Source organism: Lissotriton vulgaris, chromosome 1_1 (genome assembly GCF_964263255.1).
Source record: "Lissotriton vulgaris chromosome 1_1, aLisVul1.2, whole genome shotgun sequence".
Taxonomy (NCBI): domain Eukaryota; kingdom Metazoa; phylum Chordata; class Amphibia; order Caudata; family Salamandridae; genus Lissotriton; species Lissotriton vulgaris.
In genome coordinates, this window is record NC_141685.1 from 243,334,547 (window position 1) to 243,361,103 (window position 26,557).

Genomic DNA, 26,557 nt, shown 5'->3' on the forward strand with positions numbered 1-26,557 from the left:
ATGCACTTGAGGTACGCCTCTGTGCGGTCACTCCTCTCACAAGTGAGGGGGGTATTTCTGGTTTAGGGATCTGACACCGGTTACGACCTTGCCGTTGGCCCTTAACGTTAGGATGTACAATTTCAAGTCAAATGTTTTGTAGGATGTTAGTTCGGCTAGGAGAACCTTTGTATTAGAGATCTGTTAAGGTTAGCCAAACATCGTAATGTGGAAATGAAATTGTACATAATATGAAACTGTTATTTTTAATGTTTTAATTTTGTTTCATATTTTAAATAAATACGGCCGGGAAGGGTGACTCCCTTCCCGCCTTCCAAAAGTTCAAGAACGGTTTCCGGTTTCCCAATTCTTGGGGATTGTGTTGAGAGGGGGTGGCGGGTATCTCAGCCATATGGAAAGGGGCGACCATTCGGTCCCCCCGAACGTATGGTGGAGTACCTCGATCCCCCAGGGAAGCCATCTTGGGCGGGAGGCGAGTCTCGGCTGGTATGCCCGAAGCGGCGTAGCCGGGGCGCGCCTTTTTCCCGCCCTAGAGTGGGCTGGCCTAGACACCGACGCGGCCGGCCACGCCCTCGGAGGCAGGCGGGGGCGGGTTCACGCCCACCCTGAAGACGGATAAAAGGAGCGGAAGCCAAGAAAGCATCCTCTTGTTCCTGTGCTCTGAAGCTGCACCTCCCCGCTGCACGTGAGCTCGAGACGGAACGAAGAGCCAATTTTGACCCACCCACCAGCCCCTGAGGACAGCGATTCGTTGTGAATATAGTTGATATAGTATCTTTTGTTTTCTCTGTTTTCTTACAGGTTGTGATGATATTGTGAAATTTCTTAAGATGCAATAAAGATTGGTTATTTTCAGTATATTTCGCAAATAAAGTTTTGGAACAAGGATTGCGCAGTATTCACGCTTGGTAATAAGTGATGTTTGCTTTGTAATCTTAGTAACTTAGTTAGACTTGTCGTATTTATTTTGGTCGGGCGGTAAGGTCATGATCGGTGAGCAGTAATTCGAAGATCCCTATGAGGGGGCGTCACCCATTACGGATGGGAGCGCGCGGGGGAGGTGGCCAATTGGCCCCTCAACGGGGAGGCGGTCCTGTCTAAGGAGAGGCCGCCGGAAGGAAAGGAAAGGTGGTCAAGGCCCCTTCCTGGATAGGAGGGGCTACGGCCCCTCCTGGGGAATTTCCCGGGGCCAGGACATCTGCGACGGCAGATGGGTAAGTTGTGTGGGGTGCGGGAGGGGGTTTTACGCTACCTTTTAGACACCTCACACGAGTCCTCGAACGACCGTTAAATGGCGTCGAGTTTATTGGGGCCCCCGTCAAGTACAAAGGGAAATTGGTAGATGCACTTGAGGTACGCCTCTGTGCGGTCACTCCTCTCACAAGTGAGGGGGGTATTTCTGGTTTAGGGATCTGACACCGGTTACGACCTTGCCGTTGGCCCTTAACGTTAGGATGTACAATTTCAAGTCAAATGTTTTGTAGGATGTTAGTTCGGCTAGGAGAACCTTTGTATTAGAGATCTGTTAAGGTTAGCCAAACATCGTAATGTGGAAATGAAATTGTACATAATATGAAACTGTTATTTTTAATGTTTTAATTTTGTTTCATATTTTAAATAAATACGGCCGGGAAGGGTGACTCCCTTCCCGCCTTCCAAAAGTTCAAGAACGGTTTCCGGTTTCCCAATTCTTGGGGATTGTGTTGAGAGGGGGTGGCGGGTATCTCAGCCATATGAGAAATAGATTGATTGCATAGCTGCCCAGTATTCTAAGCCATTTCTTTAGTGCGATTCAAGAGAGCACCAAACAGTATAACAAATTTGTCAATTGGTTTCATAGTCCATTCCCTTTGTTAAGAGCTGTGAAAGGTAGAGCTGAATTCCAAAATAGATCAATGATGTTTCAGAAATTTCCCATAGGGAATACCAAGCCCGGTGTAAAAAATGCAGTTACTCACAAGTTTTAATCAGCACACTGTAATGGTATTAAAGTGTAACATCCAAGGGAACACTGACTCTGTCAAAGATGATCCAAATGGGATTCATGAAAATTCCCAACTACAAACAGCAGATTCAAAATAGTATGAGGGGACACCCGGATTTGAACCAGGGACCTCTTGATCTGCAGTCAAATGCTCTACCACTGAGCTATATCCCCAGCTGTCAGCCAAGATCAGAATGACAATATATCAGTACATCATGAAAGAGTGAGAGGATCATGCTAAGTTGTGCCGGAAAGTACAACCTTGAAACTGTGGAACTGTAGAAGGAGTTCTTAATATTATTTATTAAAGGAAAAATGGATCATTAAAAAAAATATATGTATTTGTTTGATTGGTATTTTATTTGAATAGGCAGTGGTACATAGGACCAATGCCTGCACTTAAAATGTTTGTTTTGAAACATTCTCAAAGGTGAAGAGGTTTTTACGGGATACCTTATTATTTCATGTTTGGTTACCACAATCACTCAGATGGTGATGAAGTATGATTGTTTTGGGCCACATTACGGTGGAAAAACATTTCTACATACCACTACAATTCGGTATTTGGAAGGTACACCCAAACACCCCTTTCACGGACCTTCGATTTAAAACATCAGAAAAAGCCACTTTGTGCTTGCAAATGGCCTGATTCTTCAGGCCAGCCTTCTTGCAACTGCAACAACGGTTCGTACATCTTGCACGTAGGCAGAGCATTTAAGGAGAAATTAAATAGCTCCTACGTTGCACAAAAATGAAGTGCTTCAAACAAGCACATACTTTGGATGCACAGGGAAAAGGTGGAATATATGTAAGACTGAGGACACAGGTGAAATGAGAAATAGACTGACTGCATCGCTGCACAGTATTCTAAGCCATTTCTTTAGTGCGATTCAAGAAAGCACCAAACAGTATAACAAATTTGTCAATTTATTTCATAGTCCATTCCCTTTCTCTTGTGCTGTAAAAGGAAGAGCCAAATTCCAAAATAGATCAATGATCTTTCAGAAAGTTCCCAAAGGGAACACCAAGCCGAGTGTTAAAACTGCATTTACTCACAGGTTTTGAGCAGCAAACTCTGTAACGCCCTCGCCGCCGTCCCCCGCATCCGAAGAGCGACTACAGGAGGAAGGTCCTTCTCCTACCTGGCCGCCAAGACCTGGAACTCCCTCCCGACCGACCTGCGCCTGACCCAAGACCACCTCTCCTTCAGGAAGAAGCTGAAGACCTGGCTGTTCGAGCAGTAGCGGCACCCCCCCCCCCCCCAGCGCCTTGAGACCCTACGGGTATGTAGCGCGCTTTATAAGTGTCACTGATTGATTGATTGATTGATTAATGATATTAAAGTGCAATATCCAAGGGAACACTGACTCTGTCAAAGATGATCCAAAAGGAATTGATGAAAAGTCCCAACTACAAACAACAGAATCAAAATAGTCTGAGGGGACACCCGGATTTGAACCAGGGACCTCTTGATCTGCAGTCAAATGCTCTACCACTGAGCTATATCCCCAGCTTTTCAGTAAAATCAGAATGACATAATATCAGTACATCATGAAAGAGTGAGAGGATCATGCTAAGTTGTGCCGGAAAGTACAGGCTTGAAACTGTGGAACAGGAGAAGTAGTCCTTAATATTATTTATTAAAGTAAAACTGGCTCATTTAAAAAACAGATTAATATGTTTCATTGCTATTTTATTTGAATAGGCAGTGGTACATAAGACCAATGCCTCTACATACAATGACTGTTTTGAAACATTCTTAAAGAGGAAGAGGTTTTTACGTGACACATTATCATTTGATGATTGGTTACCACAATCACCGAGATGGTGGTGAAGTATGATTGTTTTTTGGCCAAATTACGGAGGAAAAACATTTCTACATACCACTACAATTCGGTATTTGGAAGGAACACCCAAACACCCCTTTCAAGTACCCTCGATTTAATACATCAAAAAAAGCCACTTTGTGCTTGCAACTGGCCTGATTTTTCAGACCAGCCTTCTTGCAACTGCAACGAGGGTTTGAACATCTTGCACATAGGCAGAGCTTTCAAGGAGAAATTAAATAGTTCCTATGTTGCACAAAAATGAAGTGCTTCAAACAAGCACATACTTTTAATGCACAGGGAGAAGCTGGAATGTATGTAAGACTGAGGACACAGGTGAAATGAGAAATAGACTGACTGCATCGCTGCACAGTATTCTAAGCCATTTCTTTAGTGCGATTCAAGAGAGCACCAAACAGTATAACAAATTTGTCAATTTGTTTCATAGTCCATTCCCTTTCTTTAGTGCTGTAAAAGGAAGAGCCAAATTCCAAAATAGATCAATGATCTTTCAGAAATTTCCCAAAGGGAATACCAAGCCGAGTGTTAAAACTCCATTTACTCACAGGTTTTGAGCAGCAAACTATGTAATGCTATTAAAGTGCTATATCCAAGGGAACACTGACTCTGTCAAAGATGATCCAAAAGGAATTGATGAAAAGTCCCAACTACAAACAACAGAATCAAAATAGTCTGAGGGGACACCCGGATTTGAACCAGGGACCTCTTGATCTGCAGTCAAATGCTCTACCACTGAGCTATATCCCCAGCTTTTCAGTAAAATCAGAATGACATAACATCAGTACATCATGAAAGAGTGAGAGGATCATGCTAAGTTGTGCCGGAAAGTACAGGCTTGAAACTGTGGAACAGGAGAAGTAGTCCTTAATATTATTTATTAAAGTAAAACTGTATCATTTAAAAAACGGATTACTTTGTTTCATTGCTATTTTATTTGAATAGGCAGTGGTACATAAGACCATTGCCTCTACATACAATGATTGTTTTGAAACATTCTTAAAGGGGAAGAGGTTTTTACGTGACACATTATCATTTGATGATTGGTTACCACAATCACCGAGATGGTGGTGAAGTATGATTGTTTTTTGGCCAAATTACGGAGGAAAAACATTTCTACATACCACTACAATTCGGTATTTGGAAGGAACACCCAAACACCCCTTTCAAGTACCTTCGATTTAATACATCAAAAAAAGCCACTTTGTGCTTGCAACTGGCCTGATTCTTCAGACCAGCCTTCTTGCAACTGCAACGAGGGTTTGAACATCTTGCACGTAGGCAGAGCTTTCAAGGAGAAATTAAATAGTTCCTACGTTGCACAAAAATGAAGTGCTTCAAACAAGCACATACTTTTAATGCACAGGGAAAAGCTGGAATATATGTAAGACTGAGGACACAGGTGAAATGAGAAATAGACTGACTGCATCGCTGCACAGTATTCTAAGCCATTTCTTTAGTGCGATTCAAGAAAGCACCAAACAGTATAACAAATTTGTCAATTTGTTTCATAGTCCATTCCCTTTCTTTAGTGCTGTAAAAGGAAGAGCCAAATTCCAAAATAGATCAATGATCTTTCAGAAATTTCCCAACGGGAATACCAAGCCGAGTGTTAAAACTCCATTTACTCACAGGTTTTGAGCAGCAAACTATGTAATGCTATTAAAGTGCAATATCCAAGGGAACACTGACTCTGTCAAAGATGATCCAAAAGGAATTGATGAAAAGTCCCAACTACAAACAACAGAATCAAAATAGTCTGAGGGGACACCCGGATTTGAACCAGGGACCTCTTGATCTGCAGGCAAATGCTCTACCACTGAGCTATATCCCCAGCTTTTCAGTAAAATCAGAATGACATAATATCAGTACATCATGAAAGAGTGAGAGGATCATGCTAAGTTGTGCCGGAAAGTACAGGCTTGAAACTGTGGAACAGGAGAAGTAGTAGTTAATATTATTTATTAAAGGAAAGCTGTATCATTTAAAAAACGGATTACTTTGTTTCATTGCTATTTTATTTGAATAGGCAGTGGTACATAAGACCACTGCCTCTACATACAATGATTGTTTTGAAACATTCTTAAAGGGGAAGAGGTTTTTACGTGACACATTATCATTTGATGATTGGTTACCACAATCACCGAGATGGTGGTGAAGTATGATTGTTTTTTGGCCAAATTACGATGGAAAAACATTTCTACATACCACTACAATTCGGTATTTGGAAGTAACACCCAAACACCCCTTTCAAGTACCTTTGATTTAATACATCAAAAAAAAGCCACTTTGTGCTTGCAACTGGCCTGATTCTTCAGACCAGCCTTCTTGCAACTGCAACGAGGGTTTGTACATCTTGCACGTAGGCAGAGCTTTCAAGGAGAAATTAAATAGTTCCTAAGTTGCACAAAAATGAAGTGCTTCAAACAAACACATACTTTGTATGGACAGAGAAGAGATGGAATATATGTAAGACTGAGGACACAGGTGTAATGAGAAATAGATTGATTGCATAGCTGCCCAGTATTCTAAGCCATTTCTTTAGTGCGATTCAAGAGAGCACCAAACAGTATAACAAATTTGTCAATTGGTTTCATAGTCCATTCCCTTTGTTTAGAGCTGTGAAAGGTAGAGCCGAATTCCAAAATAGATCAATGATGTTTCAGAAATTTCCCATAGGGAATACCAAGCCCAGTGTAAAAAATGCAGTTACTCACAAGTTTTAATCAGCAACACTGTAATGGTATTAAAGTGTAACATCCAAGGGAACACTGGCCCACATGCATCAAGCACTTTTTTATTCGCAAACGGTGCGATTCCTTAAAATCGGCCGTTTGCGAATGCAAAAGTGCTTTTTGGGATGCATGAAGCAATTTTAGAATTCGTAACATGTTTGCGAATTCTAAAATTGCGGGTGCTTTTAAGAAGTCGCAGATGTGCGATTTCTTAAAAGCAATGCATCATTATTTTAAAAAGTGAAAATTCGCAAATAGGGTGCCAAATTTACCGAGTGGTTGAACCACTCAGTAAATTTGGAAAAAGTGTTTAAAATGTTGAAAATGCTTTTTTTTCAACATTCGTGTTACGGACACACATGTCCTTAGGACATGTGTGTGTGCAACATTATGCGAAAAATACATTTCAGGGGTGCATGGGGGGGTCCTTTGGACCCCCCCCTGCACCCATGAAATTTTCTAAGTGCCACTCGCAATTTGCATTGACTCCTATGGGCCTTTTGGCCCATAGGAATCAATGGGAATTGTTATGTTATGTTATGCGTTTTATTTGGCGCACAGATGCTCCAGCTAAGGAGCATCCTGGCGCCCGACAAGGCAGCTGCACAACACAACTAAACCAAAAGACACACATATAAAACAACTAAGGGAATAAAAAGGTTTTCACCGCGCGGCGAAAGGAAAGCAAATCTCTCATAGCGCGAATTGCCGGGGGCAGGGAGTTCCACAGGACCGCCGCGCGTACTCGGAACGAGCGTCCTCCAGCTCTACTCCACTTGAAGCGCGGCACAACAGCCAGTTCTAAGTCCGCAGATCTTAGGAGTCGCGCTGGGGTGTAATTCGCAAGGAGGGCCATAAGGATCGTTGCTGGGGACCCCTTCAAAATTTTATAGGCGACGCAGAGGACCTTAAACTGGATCCGCTGGGCCACCGGAAGCCAGTGCAGTGACCGCAGGGTACTAGAGGTAGGACAGAATCTTGGGAGGCCTACCACCGCTCTGGCTGCGGCGTTCTGAATCCTTTGTAAGCGCCCGATCTCTGCCTGATTCAGACCAACCAGCAGGGAACTCGCATAATCCAGCCTGGAGATCACAGTGGCTTGGATCATGAGTTGCCTGGTGGGGGCATCGAAGAACTTAAGCACAGGACGAAGCCCGCGCAGGATGCCAAAGCAGCATGCTGCCGTGCGTTTGGTATGGCACACAAATGTAAGGGCAGGGTCCAGCCAGACCCCGAGGTTCTTAAGCTCGGCGACTGGGATGGGAACAGGACCCAGATCCCCAGGCCACCAACTCTCCCCCTACAGATCCGGCTGTCTGCCAAAAACCATGACCTCGGTCTTACTAGCGTTCAGCTGGAGACAATTAGACGTCATCCAGCTGGCGACCGCCCGCAGTCCTTGTTAAATTGCGAAAATTAACTTAAGAATTCGATATTTCTTTGGGATTCGGTAAAAATTGCGATTTTTACCGAATCACAAAGAAATACCGAAAAAAATGATGCATAGCATTTTGCACTTCTTAATTTGCGATTCCTTATTTTTCGCAAATTAAGAAATGCAAAATGACACAATGATGCATGTGGGCCACTGACTCTGTCAAAGATGATCCAAATGGGATTGATGAAAATTCCCAACTACAAACAGCAGATTCAAAATAGTATGAGGGGACACCCGGATTTGAACCAGGGACCTCTTGATCTGCAGTCAAATGCTCTACCACTGAGCTATATCCCCAGCTGTCAGCCAAGATCAGAATGACAATATATCAGTACATCATGAAAGAGTGAGAGGATCATGCTAAGTTGTGCCGGAAAGTACAACCTTGAAACTGTGGAACTGTAGAAGTAGTTCTTAATATTATTTATTAAAGGAAAAATGGATCATTAAAAAAAAATATGTATTTGTTTGATTGGTATTTTATTTGAATAGGCAGTGGTACATAGGACTAATGCCTGCACTTAAAATGTTTGTTTCGAAACATTCTCAAAGGGGAAGAGGTTTTTACGGGATACCTTATTGTTTCATGTTTGTTTACCATAATCACTCAGATGGTGATGAAGTATGATTGTTTTGGGCCACATTACGGTGGAAAAACATTTCTACATACCACTACAATTTGGTATTTGGAAGGTACACCCAAACACCCCTTTCACGGACCTTCGATTTAAAACATCAGAAAAAGCCACTTTGTGCTTGCAAATAGCCTGATTCTTCAGGCCAGCCTTCTTGCAACTGCAACAATGGTTCGTACATCTTGCACGTAGGCAGAGCATTTAAGGAGAAATTAAATAGTTCCTACGTTGCACAAAAATGAAGTGCTTCAAACAAGCACATACTTTGGATGCACAGGGAAAAGGTGGAATATATGTAAGACTGAGGACACAGGTGAAATGAGAAATAGACTGACTGCATCGCTGCACAGTATTCTAAGCCATTTCTTTAGTGCGATTCAAGAAAGCACCAAACAGTATAACAAATTTGTCAATTTATTTCATAGTCCATTCCCTTTCTTTAGTGCTGTAAAAGGAAGAGCCAAATTCCAAAATAGATCAATGATCTTTCAGAAAGTTCCCAAATGGAACACCAAGCCGAGTGTTAAAACTGCATTTACTCACAGGTTTTGAGCAGCAAACTCTGTAATGATATTAAAGTGCAATATCCAAGGGAACACTGACTCTGTCAAAGATGATCCAAAAGGAATTGATGAAAAGTCCCAACTACAAACAACAGAATCAAAATAGTCTGAGGGGACACCCGGATTTGAACCAGGGACCTCTTGATCTGCAGTCAAATGCTCTACCACTGAGCTATATCCCCAGCTTTTCAGTAAAATCAGAATGACATAATATCAGTACATCATGAAAGAGTGAGAGGATCATGCTAAGTTGTGCCGGAAAGTACAGGCTTGAAACTGTGGAACAGGAGAAGTAGTCCTTAATATTATTTATTAAAGTAAAACTGGATCATTTAAAAAACAGATTAATTTGTTTCATTGCTATTTTATTTGAATAGGCAGTGGTACATAAGACCAATGCCTCTACATACAATGACTGTTTTGAAACATTCTTAAAGGGGAAGAGGTTTTTACGTGACACATTATCATTTGATGATTGGTTACCACAATCACCGAGATGGTGGTGAAGTATGATTGTTTTTTGGCCAAATTACGGAGGAAAAAATTTCTACATACCACTACAATTCGGTATTTGGAAGGAACACCCAAACACCCCTTTCTAGTACCTTCGATTTAATACATCAAAAAAAGCCACTTTGTGCTTGCAACTGGCCTGATTCTTCAGACCAGCCTTCTTGCAACTGCAACGAGGGTTTGAACATCTTGCACGTAGGCAGAGCTTTCAAGGAGAAATTAAATAGTTCCTACGTTGCACTAAAATGAAGTGCTTCAAACAAGCACATACTTTTAATGCACAGGGAGAAGCTGGAATATATGTAAGACTGAGGACACAGGTGAAATGAGAAATAGACTGACTGCATCGCTGCACAGTATTCTAAGCCATTTCTTTAGTGCGATTCAAGAGAGCACCAAACAGTATAACAAATTTGTCAATTTGTTTCATAGTCCATTCCCTTTCTTTAGTGCTGTAAAAGGAAGAGCCAAATTCCAAAATAGATCAATGATCTTTCAGAAATTTCCCAAAGGGAATACCAAGCCGAGTGTTAAAACTCCATTTACTCACAGGTTTTGAGCAGCAAACTATGTAATGCTATTAAACTGCAATATCCAAGGGAACACTGACTCTGTCAAAGATGATCCAAAAGGAATTGATGAAAAGTCCCAACTTCAAACAACAGAATCAAAATAGTCTGAGGGGACACCCGGATTTGAACCAGGGACCTCTTGATCTGCAGTCAAATGCTCTACCACTGAGCTATATCCCCAGCTTTTCAGTTAAATCAGAATGACATAATATCAGTACATCATGAAAGAGTGAGAGGATCATGCTAAGTTGTGCCGGAAAGTACAGGCTTGAAACTGTGGAACAGGAGAAGTAGCAGTTAATATTATTTATTAAAGGAAAGCTGTATCATTTAAAAAACGGATTACTTTGTTTCATTGCTATTTTATTTGAATAGGCAGTGGTACATAAGACCAATGCCTCTACATACAATGATTGTTTTGAAACATTCTTAAAGGGGAAGAGGTTATTACGTGACACATTATCATTTGATGATTGGTTACCACAATCACCAAGATGGTGGTGAAGTATGATTGTTTTTTGGACAAATTACGATGGAAAAACATTTCTACATACCACTACAATTCGGTATTTGGAAGTAACACCCAAACACCCCTTTCAAGTACCTTTGATTTAATACATCCAAAAAAGCCACTTTGTGCTTGCAACTGGCCTGATTCTTCAGACCAGCCTTCTTGCAACTGCAACGAGGGTTTGTACATCTTGCACGTAGGCAGAGCTTTCAAGGAGAAATTAAATAGTTCCTAAGTTGCACAAAAATGAAGTGCTTCAAACAAACACATACTTTGTATGGACAGGGAAGAGATGGAATATATGTAAGACTGAGGACACAGGTGTAATGAGAAATAGATTGATTGCATAGCAGCCCAGTATTCTAAGCCATTTCTTTAGTGCGATTCAAGAGAGCACCAAACAGTATAACAAATTTGTCAATTGGTTTCATAGTCCATTCCCTTTGTTTAGAGCTGTGAAAGGTAGAGCCGAATTCCAAAATAGATCAATGATGTTTCAGAAATTTCCCATAGGGAATACCAAGCCCAGTGTAAAAAATGCAGTTACTCACAAGTTTTAATCAGCAACACTGTAATGGTATTAAAGTGTAACATCCAAGGGAACACTGACTCTGTCAAAGATGATCCAAATGGGATTCATGAAAATTCCCAACTACAAACAGCAGATTCAAAATAGTATGAGGGGACACCCGGATTTGAACCAGGGACCTCTTGATCTGTAGTCAAATGCTCTACCACTGAGCTATATCCCCAGCTGTCAGCCAAGATCAGAATGACAATATATCAGTACATCATGAAAGAGTGAGAGGATCATGCTAAGTTGTGCCGGAAAGTACAACCTTGAAACTGTGGAACTGTAGAAGTAGTTCTTAATATTATTTATTAAAGGAAAAATGGATCATTAAAAAAAATATATGTATTTGTTTGATTGGTATTTTATTTGAATAGGCAGTGGTACATAGGACCAATACCTGCACTTAAAATGTTTGTTTTGAAACATTCTCAAAGGGGAAGAGGTTTTTACGGGATACCTTATTGTTTCATGTTTGGTTACCACAATCACTCAGATGGTGATGAAGTATGATTGTTTTGGGCCACATTACGGTGGAAAAACATTTCTACATACCACTACAATTCGGTATTTGGAAGGTACACCCAAACACCCCTTTCACGGACCTTCGATTTAAAACATCAGAAAAAGCCACTTTGTGCTTGCAAATGGCCTGATTCTTCAGGCCAGCCTTCTTGCAACTGCAACAATGGTTCGTACATCTTGCACGTAGACAGAGCATTTAAGGAGAAATTAAATAGTTCCTACATTGCACAAAAATGAATTGCTTCAAACAAGCACATACTTTGGATGCACAGTGAAAAGGTGGAATATATGTAAGACTGAGGACACAGGTGAAATGAGAAATAGACTGACTGCATCGCTGCACAGTATTCTAAGCCATTTCTTTAGTGCGATTCAAGAAAGCACCAAACAGTATAACAAATTTGTCAATTTATTTCATAGTCCATTCCCTTTCTCTTGTGCTGTAAAAGGAAGAGCCAAATTCCAAAATAGATCAATGATCTTTCAGAAAGTTCCCAAAGGGAACACCAAGCCGAGTGTTAAAACTGCATTTACTCACAGGTTTTGAGCAGCAAACTCTGTAATGATATTAAAGTGCAATATCCAAGGGAACACTGACTTTGTCAAAGATGATACAAAAGGAATTGATGAAAAGTCCCAACTACAAACAACAGAATCAAAATAGTCTGAGGGGACACCCGGATTTGAACCAGGGACCTCTTGATCTGCAGTCAAATGCTCTAACACTGAGCTATATACCCAGCTTTTCAGTAAAATCAGAATGACATAATATCAGTACATCATGAAAGAGTGAGAGGATCATGCTAAGTTGTGCCGGAAAGTACAGGCTTGAAACTGTGGAACAGGAGAAGTAGTCCTTAATATTATTTATTAAAGTAAAACTGGCTCATTTAAAAAACAGATTAATTTGTTTCATTGCTATTTTATTTGAATAGGCAGTGGTACATAAGACCAATGCCTCTACATACAATCATTGTTTTGAAACATTCTTAAAGCGGAAGAGGTTTTTACATGACACATTATCATTTGATGATTGGTTACCACAATCACGAGATGGTGGTGAAGTATGAATGTTTTTTGGACAAATTACGGAGGAAAAACATTTCTACATACCACTACAATTCAGTATTTGGAAGGAACACCCAAACACCTCTTTCAAGTACCTTCGATTTAATACATCAAAAAAAGCCACTTTGTGCTTGCAACTGGCCTGATTCTTCAGACCAGCCTTCTTGCAACTGCAACGAGGGTTTGTACATCTTGCACGTAGGCAGAGCTTTCAAGGAGAAATTAAATAGTTCCTACGTTGCACAAAAATGAAGTGCTTCAAACAAGCACATACTTTTAATGCACAGGGAAAAGGTGGAATATATGTAAGACTGAGGACACAGGTGAAATGAGAAATAGACTGACTGCATCGCTGCACAGTATTCTAAGCCATTTCTTTAGTGCGATTCAAGAGAGCATCAAACAGTATAACAAATTTGTCAATTTGTTTCATAGTCCATTCCCTTTCTTAAGTGCTGTAAAAGGAAGAGCCACATTCCAAAATAGATCAATGATCTTTCAGAAATTTCCCAAAGGGAATACCAAGCCGAGTGTTAAAACTCCATTTACTCACAGGTTTTGAGCAGCAAACTCTGTAATGCTATTAAAGTGCAATATCCAAGGGAACACTGACTCTGTCAAAGATGATCCAAAAGGAATTGATGAAAAGTCCCAACTACAAACAACAGAATCAAAATAGTCTGAGGGGACACCCGGATTTGAACCAGGGACCTCTTGATCTGCAGTCAAATGCTCTACCACTGAGCTATATCCCCAGCTTTTCAGTAAAATCAGAATGACATAATATCAGTACATCATGAAAGAGTGAGAGGATCATGCTAAGTTGTGCCGGAAAGTACAGGCTTGAAACTGTGGAACAGGAGAAGTAGTCCTTAATATTATTTATTAAAGTAAAACTGGATCATTTAAAAAACAGATTAATTTTTTTCATTGCTATTTTATTTGAATAGGCCGTGGTACATAAGACCAATGCCTCTACATACAATGATTGTTTTGAAACATTCTTAAAGGGAAAGAGGTTTTTACGTGACACATTATCATTTGATGATTGGTTACCACAATCACCGAGATGGTGGTGAAGTATAATTGTTTTTTGGCCAAATTACGATGGAAAAACATTTCTACATACCACTACAATTCAGTATTTGGAAGTAACACCCAAACACCCCTTTCAAGTACCTTTGATTTAATACATCAAAAAAAGCCACTTTGTGCTTGCAACTGGCCTGATTCTTCAGACCAGCCTTCTTGCAACTGCAACGAGGGTTTGTACATCTTGCACGTAGGCAGAGCTTTCAAGGAGAAATTAAATAGTTCCTAAGTTGCACAAAAATGAAGTGCTTCAAACAAACACATACTTTGTATGAAAAGAGAAGAGATGGAATATATGTAAGACTGAGGACACAGGTGTAATGAGAAATAGATTGATTGCATAGCTGCCCAGTATTCTAAGCCATTTCTTTAGTGCGATTCAAGAGAGCACCAAACAGTATAAAAAATTTGTCAATTGGTTTCATAGTCCATTCCCTTTGTTTAGAGCTGTGAAAGGTAGAGCCGAATTCCAAAATAGATCAATGATGTTTCAGAAATTTCCCATAGGGAATACCAAGCCCAGTGTAAAAAATGCAGTTACTCACAAGTTTTAATCAGCAACACTGTAATGGTATTAAAGTGTAACATCCAAGGGAACACTGACTCTGTCAAAGATGATCCAAATGGGATTCATGAAAATTCCCAACTACAAACAGCAGATTCAAAATAGTATGAGGGGACACTCGGATTTGAACCAGGGACCTCTTGATCTGCAGTCAAATGCTCTACCACTGAGCTATATCCCCAGCTGTCAGCCAACATCAGAATGACAACATATCACTACATCATGAAAGAGTGAGAGGATCATGCTAAGTTGTGCCGGAAAGTACAACCTTGAAACTGTGGAACTGTAGAAGTAGTTCTTAATATTATTTATTAAAGGAAAAATGGATCATTAAAAAAATATGTATTTGTTTGATTGGTATTTTATTTGAATAGGCAGTGGTACATAGGACCAATGCCTGCACTTAAAATGTTTGTTTTGAAACATTCTCAAAGGGGAAGAGGTTTTTACGGGATACCTTATTGTTTCATGTTTGGTTACCATAATCACTCAGATGGTGATGAAGTATGATTGTTTTGGGCCACATTACGGTGGAAAAACATTTCTACATACCACTACAATTCGGTATTTGGAAGGTACACCCAAACACCCCTTTCACGGACCTTCGATTTAAAACATCAGAAAAAGCCACTTTGTGCTTGCAAATGGCCTGATTCTTCAGGCCAGCCTTCTTGCAACTGCAACAATGGTTCATACATCTTGCACGTAGGCAGAGCATTTAAGGAGAAATTAAATAGTTCCTACGTTGCACAAAAATTAAGTGCTTCAAACAAGCACATACTTTTAATGCACAGGGAAAAGGTGCAATATATGTAAGACTGAGGACACAGGTGAAATGAGAAATAGACTGACTGCATCGCTGCACAGTATTCTAAGCCATTTCTTTAGTGCGATTCAAGAAAGCACCAAACAGTATAACAAATTTGTCAATTTGTTTCATAGTCCATTCCCTTTCTTTAGGTCTGTAAAAGGAAGAGCCAAATTCCAAAAAAGATCAATGATCTTTCAGAAAGTTCCCAAAGGGAACACCAAGCCGAGAGTTAAAACTGCATTTACTCACAGGTTTTGAGCAGCAAACTCTGTAATGCTATTAAAGTGCAATATCCAAGGGAACACTGACTCTGTCAAAGATGATCCAAAAGGAATTGATGAAAAGTCCCAACTACAAACAACAGAATCAAAATAGTCTGAGGGGACACCCGGATTTTAACCAGGGACCTCTTGATCTGCAGTCAAATGCTCTACCACTGAGCTATATCCCCAGCTTTACAGAAAAATTAGAATGACATAATATCAGTACATCATGAAAGAGTGAGAGGATCATGCTAAGTTGTGCCGGAAAGTACAGGCTTGAAACTGTGGAACAGGAGAAGTAGTCCTTAATATTATTTATTAAAGTAAAACTGGATCATTTAAAAAACAGATTATTTTGTTTCATTGCTATTTTATTTGAATAGGCAGTGGTACATAAGACCAATGCCTCTACATACAATGATTGTTTTAAAACATTCTTAAAGCGGAAGAGGTTTTTACATCACACATTATCATTTGATGATTGGTTACCACAATCACCGAGATGGTGGTGAAGTATGAATGTTTTTTGGCCAAATTACGGAGGAAAAACATTTCTACATACCACTACAATTCGGTATTTGGAAGGAACACCCAAACACCCCTTTCAAGTACCTTCGATTTAATACAATCAAAAAAAGCCACTTCGTGCTTGCAACTGGCCTGATTCTTCAGACCAGCCTTCTTGCAACTGCAACGAGGGTTTGTACATCTTGCACGTAGGCAGAGCTTTCAAGGAGAAATTAAATAGTTCCTACGTTGCACAAAAATGAAGTGCTTCAAACAAGCACATACTTTGGATGCACAGGGAAAAGGTGGAATATATGTAAGACTGAGGACACAGGTGAAATGAGAAATAGACTGACTGCATCGCTGCACAGTATTCTAAGCCATTTCTTTAGTGCGATTCAAGAAAGCACCAAACAGTATAACAAATTTGTCAATTTATTTCATAGTCCATTCCCTTTCTCTTGTACTGTAAAAGGAATAGCCAAATTCCAAAATAGATCAATGATCTTTCAGAAAGTTCCCAAAGGGAACACCAAGCCGAGTGTTAAAACTGCATTTACTCACAGGTTTTGAGCAGCAAACTCTGTAATGATATTAAAGTGCAATATCCAAGGGAACACTGACTCTGTCAAAGATGATCCAAAAGGAATTGATGAAAAGTCCCAACTACAAACAACAGAATCAAAATAGTCTGAGGGGACACCCTGATTTGAACCAGGGACCTCTTGATCTGTAGTCAAATGCTCTACCACTGAGCTATATCCCCAGCTTTTCAGTAAAATCAGAATGACATAATATCAGTACATCATGAAAGAGTGAGAGGATCATGCTAAGTTGTGCCGGAAAGTACAGGCTTGAAACTGTGGAACAGGAGAAGTAGTCCTTAATAATATTTATTAAAGTAAAACTGGATCATTTAAAAAACAGATTAATTTATTTCATTGCTATTTTATTTGAATAGGCAGTGGTACATAAGACCAATGCCTCTACATACAATGATTGTTTTGAAACATTCTTAAAGGGGAAGAGGTTTTTACGTGACACATTATCATTTGATGATTGGTTACCACAATCACCAAGATGGTGGTGAAGTATGATTGTTTTTTGGCCAAATTACGGAGGAAAAACATTTCTACATACCACTACAATTCGGTATTTGGAAGGAACACCCAAACACCCCTTTCAAGTACCTTCGATTTAATACATCAAAAAAAGCCACTTTGTGCTTGCAACTGGCCTGATTCTTCAGACCAGCCTTCTTGCAACTGCAACGAGGGTTTGAACATCTTGCACGTAGGCAGAGCTTTCAAGGAGAAATTAAATAGTTCCTACGTTGCACAAAAATGAAGTGCTTCAAACAAGCACATACTTTTAATGCACAGGGAAAAGCTGGAATATATGTAAGACTGAGGACACAGGTGAAATGAGAAATAGACTGACTGCATCGCTGCACAGTATTCTAAGCCATTTCTTTAGTGCGATTCAAGAGAGCACCAAACAGTATAACAAATTTGTCAATTTGTTTCATAGTCCATTCCCTTTCTTTAGTGCTGTAAAAGGAAGAGCCAAATTCCAAAATAGATCAATGATCTTTCAGAAATTTCCCAAAGGGAATACCAAGCCGAGTGTTAAAACTCCATTTACTCACAGGTTTTGAGCAGCAAACTATGTAATGCTATTAAAGTGCAATATCCAAGGGAACACTGACTCTGTCAAAGATGATCATCCAAAAGGAATTGATGAAAAGTCCCAACTACAAACAACAGAATCAAAATAGTCTGAGGGGACACCCGCATTTGAACCAGGGACCTCTTGATCTGCAGTCAAATGCTCTACCACTGAGCTATATCCCCAGCTTTTCAGTAAAATCAGAATGACATAATATCAGTACATCATGAAAGAGTGAGAGGATCATGCTAAGTTGTGCCGGAAAGTACAGGCTTGAAACTGTGGAACAGGAGAAGTAGTAGTTAATAATATTTATTAAAGGAAAGATGTATCATTTAAAAAACGGATTACTTTGTTTCATTGCTATTTTATTTGAATAGGCAGTGGTACATAAGACCAATGCCTCTACATACAATGATTGTTTTGAAACATTCTTAAAAGGGAAGAGGTTTTTACGTGACACATTATCATTTGATGATTGGTTAACACAATCACCGAGATGGTGGTGAAGTATGATTGTTTTTTGGCCAAATTACGATGGAAAAACATTTCTACATACCACTACAATTCAGTATTTGGAAGTAACACCCAAACACCCCTTTCAAGTACCTTTGATTTAATACATCAAAAAAAGCCACTTTGTGCTTGCAACTGGCCTGATTCTTCAGACCAGCCTTCTTGCAACTGCAACGAGGGTTTGTACATCTTGCACGTAGGCAGAGCTTTCAAGGAGAAATTAAATAGTTCCTAAGTTGCACAAAAATGAAGTGCTTCAAACAAACACATACTTTGTATGGACAGAGAAGAGATGGAATATATGTAAGACTGAGGACACAGGTGTAATGAGAAATAGATTGATTGCATAGCTGCCCAGTATTCTAAGCCATTTCTTTAGTGCGATTCAAGAGAGCACCAAACAGTATAACAAATTTGTCAATTGGTTTCATAGTCCATTCCCTTTGTTTAGAGCTGTGAAAGGTAGAGCCGAATTCCAAAATAGATCAATGATGTTTCAGAAATTTCCCATAGGGAATACCAAGCCCAGTGTAAAAAATGCAGTTACTCACAAGTTTTAATCAGCAACACTGTAATGGTATTAAAGTGTAACATCCAAGGGAACACTGACTCTGTCAAAGATGATCCAAATGGGATGCATGAAAATTCCCAACTACAAACAGCAGATTCAAAATAGTATGAGGGGACACCCGGATTTGAACCAGGGACCTCTTGATCTGCAGTCAAATGCTCTACCACTGAGCTATATCCCCAGCTGTCAGCCAACATCAGAATGACAACATATCAGTACATCATGAAAGAGTGAGAGGATCATGCTAAGTTGTGCCGGAAAGTACAACCTTGAAACTGTGGAACTGTAGAAGTAGTTCTTAATATTATTTATTAAAGGAAAAATGGATCATTAAAAAAATATATGTATTTGTTTGATTGGTATTTTATTTGAATAGGCAGTGGTACATAGGACCAATGCCTGCACTTAAAATGTTTGTTTTGAAACATTCTCAAAGGGGAAGAGGTTTTTACGGGATACCTTATTGTTTCATGTTTGGTTACCACAATCACTCAGATGGTGATGAAGTATGATTGTTTTGGGCCACATTACGGTGGAAAAACATTTCTACATACCACTACAATTCGGTATTTGGAAGGTACACCCAAACACCCCTTTCACGGACCTTCGATTTAAAACATCAGAAAAAGCCACTTTGTGCTTGCAAATGGCCTGATTCTTCAGGCCAGCCTTCTTGCAACTGCAACAATGGTTCGTACATCTTGCACGTAGGCAGAGCATTTAAGGAGAAATTAAATAGTTCCTACGTTGCACAAAAATGAAGTGCTTCAAACAAGCACATACTTTTAATGCACAGGGAAAAGGTGCAATATATGTAAGACTGAGGACACAGGTGAAATGAGAAATAGACTGACTGCATCGCTGCACAGTATTCTAAGCCATTTCTTTAGTGCGATTCAAGAAAGCACCAAACAGTATAACAAATTTGTCAATTTGTTTCATAGTCCATTCCCTTTCTTTAGGTCTGTAAAAGGAAGAGCCAAATTCCAAAAAAGATCAATGATCTTTCAGAAAGTTCCCAAAGGGAACACCAAGCCGAGTGTTAAAACTGCATTTACTCACAGGTTTTGAGCAGCAAACTCTGTAATGCTATTAAAGTGCAATATCCAAGGGAACACTGACTCTGTCAAAGATGATCCAAAAGGAATTGATGAAAAGTCCCAACTACAAACAACAGAATCAAAATAGTCTGAGGGGACACCCGGATTTGAACCAGGGACCTCTTGATCTGCCCTCAAATGCTCTACCACTGAGCTATATCCCCAGCTTTTCAGAAAAATTAGAATGACATAATATCAGTACATCATGAAAGAGTGAGAGGATCATGCTAAGTTGTGCCGGAAAGTACAGGCTTGAAACTGTGGAACAGGAGAAGTAGTCCTTAATATTATTTATTAAAGTAAAACTGGATCATTTAAAAAACAGATTAATTTGTTTCATTGCTATTTTATTTGAATAGGCAGTGGTACATAAGACCAATGCCTCTACATACAATGATTGTTTTGAAACATTCTTAAAGCGGAAGAGGTTTTTACATCACACATTATCATTTGATGATTGGTTACCACAATCACGGAGATGGTGGTGAAGTATGAATGTTTTTTGGCCAAATTACGGAGGAAAAACATTTCTACATACCACTACAATTCGGTATTTGGAAGGAACACCCAAACACCCCTTTCAAGTACCTTCGATTTAATACATCAAAAAAAGCCACTTTGTGCTTGCAACTGGCCTGATTCTTCAGACCAACCTTTTTGCAACTGCAACGAGGGTTTGTACATCTTGCACGTAGGCAGAGCTTTCAAGGAGAAATTAAATAGTTCCTACGTTGCACAAAAATGAAGTGCTTCAAACAAGCACATACTTTTAATGCACAGGGAAAAGGTGGAATATATGTAAGACTGAGGACACAGGTGAAATGAGAAATAGACTGACTGCATCGCTGCACAGTATTCTAAGCCATTTCTTTAGTGCGATTCAAGAAAGCATCAAACAGTATAACAAATTTGTCAATTTGTTTCATAGTCCATTCCCTTTCTTTAGTGCTGTAAAAGGAAGAGCCAAATTCCAAAATAGATCAATGATCTTTCAGAAATTTCCCAAAGGGAATACCAAGCCGAGTGTTAAAACTCCATTTACTCACAGGTTTTGAGCAGCAAACTCTGTAATGCTATTAAAGTGCAATATCCAAGGGAACACTGACTCTGTCAAAGATGATCCAAAAGGAATTGATGAAAAGTCCCAACTACAAACAACAGAATCAAAATAGTCTGAGGGGACACCCGGATTTGAACCAGGGACCTCTTGATCTGCAGTCAAATGCTCTACCACTGAGCTATATCCCCAGCTTTTCAGTAAAATCAGAATGACATGATATCAGTACATCATGAAAGAGTGAGAGGATCATGCTAAGTTGTGCCGGAAAGTACAGGCTTGAAACTGTGGAACAGGAGAAGTAGTCCTTAATATTATTTATTAAAGTAAAACTGGATCATTTAAAAAACAGATACATTTTTTTCATTGCTATTTTATTTGAATAGGCCGTGGTACATAAGACCAATGCCTCTACATACAATGATTGTTTTGAAACATTCTTAAAGGGGAAGAGGTTTTTACGTGACACATTATCATTTGATGATTGGTTACCACAATCACCGAGATGGTGGTGAAGTATGATTGTTTTTTGGCCAAATTACGATGGAAAAACATTTCTACATACCACTACAATTCAGTATTTGGAAGGAACACCCAAACACCCCTTTCAAGTACCTTCAATTTAATACATCAAAAAAAGCCACTTTGTGCTTGCAACTGGCCTGATTCTTCAGACCAGCCTTCTTGCAACTGCAACGAGGGTTTGTACATCTTGCACGTAGGCAGAGCTTTCAAGGAGAAATTAAATAGTTCCTAAGTTGCACAAAAATGAAGTGCTTCAAACAAACACATACTTTGTATGGACAGAGAAGAGATGGAATATATGTAAGACTGAGGACACAGGTGTAATGAGAAATAGATTGATTGCATAGCTGCCCAGTATTCTAAGCCATTTCTTTAGTGCGATTCAAGAGAGCACCAAACAGTATAACAATTTTGTCAATTGGTTTCATAGTCCATTCCCTTTTTTTTAGAGCTGTGAAAGGTAGAGCCGAATTCCAAAATAGATCAATGATGTTTCAGAAATTTCCCATAGGGAATACCAAGCCCAGTGTAAAAAATGCAGTTACTCACAAGTTTTAATCAGCAACACTGTAATGGTATTAAAGTGTAACATCCAAGGGAACACTGACTCTGCCAAAGATGATCCAAATGGGATTCATGAAAATTCCCAACTACAAACGGAAAATTCAAAATAGTATGAGGGGACACCCGGATTTGAACCAGGGACCTCTTGATCTGCAGTCAAATGCTCTACCACTGAGCTATATCCCCAGCTGTCAGCCAAGATCAGAATGACAATATATCAGTACATCATGAAAGAGTGAGAGGATCATGCTAAGTTGTGCCGGAAAGTACAACCTTGAAATTGTGGAACTGTAGAAGTAGTTCTTAATATTATTTATTAAAGGAAAAATGGATCATTAAAAAAAATATGTATTTGTTTGATTGGTATTTTATTTGAATAGGCAGTGGAACACAGGACCAATGCCTGCACTTAAAATGTTTGTTTTGAAACATTCTCAAAGGGGAAGAGGTTTTTACGGGATACCTTATTGTTTCATGTTTGGTTACCACAATCACTCAGATGGTGATGAAGTATGATTGTTTTGGGCCACATTACGGTGGAAAAACATTTCTACATACCACTACAATTCGGTATTTGGAAGGTACACCCAAACACCCCTTTCACGGACCTTCAATTTAAAACATCAGAAAAAGCCACTTTGTGCTTGCAAATGGCCTGATTCTTCAGGCCAGCCTTCTTGCAACTGCAACAATGGTTCGTACATCTTGCACGTAGACAGAGCATTTAAGGAGAAATTAAATAGTTCCTACGTTGCACAAAAATGAATTGCTTCAAACAAGCACATACTTTGGATGCACAGTGAAAAGGTGGAATATATGTAAGACTGAGGACACAGGTGAAATGAGAAATAGACTGACTGCATCGCTGCACAGTATTCTAAGCCATTTCTTTAGTGCGATTCAAGAAAGCACCAAACAGTATAACAAATTTGTCAATTTATTTCATAGTCCATTCCCTTTCTCTTGTGCTGTAAAAGGAAGAGCTAAATTCCAAAATAGATCAATGATCTTTCAGAAAGTTCCCAAAGGGAACACCAAGCCGAGTGTTAAAACTGCATTTACTCACATGTTTTGAGCAGCAAACTCTGTAATGCTATTAAAGTGCAATATCCAAGGGAACACTGACTTTGTCAAAGATGATACAAAAGGAATTGATGAAAAGTCCAAACTACAAACAACAGAATCAAAATAGTCTGAGGGAACACCCGGATTTGAACCAGGGACCTCTTGATCTGCAGTCAAATGCTCTACCACTGAGCTATATCCCCAGCTTTTCAGTAAAATCAGAATGACATAATATCAGTACATCATGAAAGAGTGAGAGGATCATGCTAAGTTGTGCCGGAAAGTACAGGCTTGAAACTGTGGAACAGGAGAAGTAGTCCTTAATAATATTTATTAAAGTAAAACTGGCTCATTTAAAAAACAGATTAATTTGTTTCATTGCTATTTTATTTGAATAGGCAGTGGTACATAAGACCAATGCCTCTACATACAATGATTGTTTTGAAACATTCTTAAAGCGGAAGAGGTTTTTACATGACACATTATCATTTGATGATTGGTTACCACAATCACCGAGATGGTGGTGAAGTATGAATGTTTTTTGGCCAAATTACGGAGGAAAAACATTTCTACATACCACTACAATTCAGTATTTGGAAGGAACACCCAAACACCTCTTTCAAGTACCTTCGATTTAATACATTCAAAAAAGCCACTTTGTGCTTGCAACTGGCCTGATTCTTCAGATCAGCCTTCTTGCAACTGCAACGAGGGTTTGTACATCTTGCACGTAGGCAGAGCTTTCAAGGAGAAATTAAATAGTTCCTACGTTGCACAAAAATGAAGTGCTTCAAACAAGCACATACTTTTAATGCACAGGGAAAAGGTGGAATATATGTAAGACTGAGGACACAGGTGAAATGAGAAATAGACTGACTGCATCGCTGCACAGTATTCTAAGCCATTTCTTTAGTGCGATTCAAGAAAGCATCAAACAGTATAACAAATTTGTCAATTTGTTTCATAGTCCATTCCCTTTCTTAAGTGCTGTAAAAGGAAGAGCCAAATTCCAAAATAGATCAATGATCTTTCAGAAATTTCCCAAAGGGAATACCAAGCCGAGTGTTAAAACTCCATTTACTCACAGGTTTTGAGCAGAAAACTCTGTAATGCTGTTAAAGTGCAATATCCAAGGGAACACTGACTCTGTCAAAGATGATCCAAAAGGAATTGATGAAAAGTCCCAACTACAAACAACAGAATCAAAATAGTCTGAGGGGACACCCGGATTTGAACCAGGGACCTCTTGATCTGCAGTCAAATGCTCTACCACTGAGCTATATCCCCAGCTTTTCAGTAAAATCAGAATGACATAATATCAGTACATCATGAAAGAGTGAGAGGATCATGCTAAGTTGTGCCGGAAAGTACAGGCTTGAAACTGTGGAACAGGAGAAGTAGTCCTTAATATTATTTATTAAAGTAAAACTGGATCATTTAAAAAACAGATTAATTTTTTTCATTGCTATTTTATTTGAATAGGCCGTGGTACATAAGACCAATGCCTCTACATACAATGATTGTTTTGAAACATTCTTAAAGGGGAAGAGGTTTTTACGTGACACATTATCATTTGATGATTGGTTACCACAATCACCGAGATGGTGGTGAAGTATGATTGTTTTTTGGCCAAATTACGATGGAAAACATTTCTACATACCACTACAATTCGGTATTTGGAAGGAACACCCAAACACCCCTTTCAAGTACCTTCAATTTAATACATCAAAAAAAGCCACTTTGTGCTTGCAACTGGCCTGATTCTTCAGACCAGCCTTCTTGCAACTGCAACGAGGGTTTGTACATCTTGCACGTAGGCAGAGCTTTCAAGGAGAAATTAAATAGTTAATAATTTGCACAAAAATGAAGTGCTTCAAACAAACACATACTTTGTATGGACAGAGAAGAGATGGAATATATGTAAGACTGAGGACACAGGTGTAATGAGAAATAGATTGATTGCATAGCTGCCCAGTATTCTAAGCCATTTCTTTAGTGCGATTCAAGAGAGCACCAAACAGTATAACAAATTTGTCAATTGGTTTCATAGTCCATTCCCTTTGTTTAGAGCTGTGAAAGGTAGAGCCGAATTCCAAAATAGATCAATGATCTTTCAGAAATTTCCCATAGGGAATACCAAGCCCAGTGTAAAAAAATGCAGTTACTCACAAGTTTTAATCAGCAACACTGTAATGTTATTAAAGTGTAACATCCAAGGGAACACTGACTCTGTCAAAGATGATCCAAATGGGATTCATGAAAATTCCCAACTACAAACAGCAGATTCAAAATAGTATGAGGGGACACCCTGATTTGAACCAGGGACCTCTTAATCTGCAGTCAAATGCTCTACCACTGAGCTATATCCCCAGCTGTCAGCCAAGATCAGAATGACAATATATCAGTACATCATGAAAGAGTGCGAGGATCATGCTAAGTTGTGCCGGAAAGTACAACCTTGAAACTGTGGAACTGTAGAAGTAGTTTTTAATATTATTTATTAAAGGAAAAATGGATCATTAAAAAAAATATATGTATTTGTTTGATTGGTATTTTATTTGAATAGGCAGTAGTACATAGGACCAATGCCTGCACTTAAAATGTTTGTTTTGAAACATTCTCAAATGGGAAGAGGTTTTTACGGGATACCTTATTGTTTCATGTTTGGTTACCACAATCACTCAGATGGTGATGAAGTATGATTGTTTTGGGCCACATTACGGTGGAAAAACATTTCTACATACCACTACAATTCGGTATTTGGAAGGTACACCCAAACACCCCTTTCACGGACCTTCGATTTAAAACATCAAAAAAAGCCACTTTGTGCTTGCAAATGGCCTGATTCTTCAGGCCAGCCTTCTTGCAACTGCAACAATGGTTTGTACATCTTGCACGTAGGCAGAGCATTTAAGGAGAAATTAAATAGTTCCTAATTTGCACAAAAATGAAGTGCTTCAAACAAGCACATACTTTGGATGCACAGGGAAAAGGTGGAATATATGTAAGACTGAGGACACAGGTGAAATGAGAAATAGACTGACTGCATCGCTGCACAGTATTCTAAGCCATTTCTTTAGTGCGATTCAAGAAAGCACCAAACAGTATAACAAATTTGTCAATTTATTTCATAGTCCATTCCCTTTCTCTTGTACTGTAAAAGGAATAGCCAAATTCCAAAATAGATCAATGATCTTTCAGAAAGTTCCCAAAGGGAACACCAAGCCGAGTGTTAAAACTGCATTTACTCACAGGTTTTGAGCAGCAAACTCTGTAATGATATTAAAGTGCAAT

General features: G+C 39.3%; 21 non-coding genes across 21 annotated transcripts; all 21 read right to left on the reverse strand.

The window, feature by feature from the left end:
* Positions 1–2,086: 2,086 nt before the first annotated feature.
* On the reverse strand, positions 2,087–2,158 carry TRNAC-GCA (transfer RNA cysteine (anticodon GCA)). The gene has a single exon. It is a non-coding gene; the product is annotated as a tRNA-Cys (tRNA).
* Positions 2,159–3,422: 1,264 nt separating this feature from the next.
* On the reverse strand, positions 3,423–3,494 carry TRNAC-GCA (transfer RNA cysteine (anticodon GCA)). Its single transcript has one exon. It is a non-coding gene; the product is annotated as a tRNA-Cys (tRNA).
* A 1,012-nt stretch (positions 3,495–4,506) lies between these two features.
* TRNAC-GCA (transfer RNA cysteine (anticodon GCA)) lies at positions 4,507–4,578 on the reverse strand. The gene has a single exon. It is a non-coding gene; the product is annotated as a tRNA-Cys (tRNA).
* Positions 4,579–5,590: 1,012 nt separating this feature from the next.
* On the reverse strand, positions 5,591–5,662 carry TRNAC-GCA (transfer RNA cysteine (anticodon GCA)). The gene has a single exon. It is a non-coding gene; the product is annotated as a tRNA-Cys (tRNA).
* Positions 5,663–8,226: 2,564 nt separating this feature from the next.
* Positions 8,227–8,298, reverse strand: TRNAC-GCA (transfer RNA cysteine (anticodon GCA)). Its single transcript has one exon. It is a non-coding gene; the product is annotated as a tRNA-Cys (tRNA).
* Positions 8,299–9,309: 1,011 nt separating this feature from the next.
* On the reverse strand, positions 9,310–9,381 carry TRNAC-GCA (transfer RNA cysteine (anticodon GCA)). The gene has a single exon. It is a non-coding gene; the product is annotated as a tRNA-Cys (tRNA).
* Positions 9,382–10,392: 1,011 nt separating this feature from the next.
* TRNAC-GCA (transfer RNA cysteine (anticodon GCA)) lies at positions 10,393–10,464 on the reverse strand. Its single transcript has one exon. It is a non-coding gene; the product is annotated as a tRNA-Cys (tRNA).
* A 1,011-nt stretch (positions 10,465–11,475) lies between these two features.
* Positions 11,476–11,547, reverse strand: TRNAC-ACA (transfer RNA cysteine (anticodon ACA)). The gene has a single exon. It is a non-coding gene; the product is annotated as a tRNA-Cys (tRNA).
* A 1,012-nt stretch (positions 11,548–12,559) lies between these two features.
* On the reverse strand, positions 12,560–12,631 carry TRNAC-GCA (transfer RNA cysteine (anticodon GCA)). The gene has a single exon. It is a non-coding gene; the product is annotated as a tRNA-Cys (tRNA).
* Positions 12,632–13,642: 1,011 nt separating this feature from the next.
* Positions 13,643–13,714, reverse strand: TRNAC-GCA (transfer RNA cysteine (anticodon GCA)). Its single transcript has one exon. It is a non-coding gene; the product is annotated as a tRNA-Cys (tRNA).
* A 1,011-nt stretch (positions 13,715–14,725) lies between these two features.
* TRNAC-GCA (transfer RNA cysteine (anticodon GCA)) lies at positions 14,726–14,797 on the reverse strand. The gene has a single exon. It is a non-coding gene; the product is annotated as a tRNA-Cys (tRNA).
* A 1,009-nt stretch (positions 14,798–15,806) lies between these two features.
* On the reverse strand, positions 15,807–15,878 carry TRNAC-GCA (transfer RNA cysteine (anticodon GCA)). The gene has a single exon. It is a non-coding gene; the product is annotated as a tRNA-Cys (tRNA).
* A 1,013-nt stretch (positions 15,879–16,891) lies between these two features.
* On the reverse strand, positions 16,892–16,963 carry TRNAC-ACA (transfer RNA cysteine (anticodon ACA)). The gene has a single exon. It is a non-coding gene; the product is annotated as a tRNA-Cys (tRNA).
* A 1,015-nt stretch (positions 16,964–17,978) lies between these two features.
* On the reverse strand, positions 17,979–18,050 carry TRNAC-GCA (transfer RNA cysteine (anticodon GCA)). The gene has a single exon. It is a non-coding gene; the product is annotated as a tRNA-Cys (tRNA).
* Positions 18,051–19,061: 1,011 nt separating this feature from the next.
* On the reverse strand, positions 19,062–19,133 carry TRNAC-GCA (transfer RNA cysteine (anticodon GCA)). Its single transcript has one exon. It is a non-coding gene; the product is annotated as a tRNA-Cys (tRNA).
* A 1,011-nt stretch (positions 19,134–20,144) lies between these two features.
* Positions 20,145–20,216, reverse strand: TRNAC-GCA (transfer RNA cysteine (anticodon GCA)). The gene has a single exon. It is a non-coding gene; the product is annotated as a tRNA-Cys (tRNA).
* A 1,012-nt stretch (positions 20,217–21,228) lies between these two features.
* On the reverse strand, positions 21,229–21,300 carry TRNAC-GCA (transfer RNA cysteine (anticodon GCA)). Its single transcript has one exon. It is a non-coding gene; the product is annotated as a tRNA-Cys (tRNA).
* A 1,012-nt stretch (positions 21,301–22,312) lies between these two features.
* On the reverse strand, positions 22,313–22,384 carry TRNAC-GCA (transfer RNA cysteine (anticodon GCA)). The gene has a single exon. It is a non-coding gene; the product is annotated as a tRNA-Cys (tRNA).
* Positions 22,385–23,394: 1,010 nt separating this feature from the next.
* On the reverse strand, positions 23,395–23,466 carry TRNAC-GCA (transfer RNA cysteine (anticodon GCA)). The gene has a single exon. It is a non-coding gene; the product is annotated as a tRNA-Cys (tRNA).
* Positions 23,467–24,478: 1,012 nt separating this feature from the next.
* On the reverse strand, positions 24,479–24,550 carry TRNAC-GCA (transfer RNA cysteine (anticodon GCA)). The gene has a single exon. It is a non-coding gene; the product is annotated as a tRNA-Cys (tRNA).
* Positions 24,551–25,561: 1,011 nt separating this feature from the next.
* Positions 25,562–25,633, reverse strand: TRNAC-GCA (transfer RNA cysteine (anticodon GCA)). Its single transcript has one exon. It is a non-coding gene; the product is annotated as a tRNA-Cys (tRNA).
* Positions 25,634–26,557: the final 924 nt, after the last annotated feature.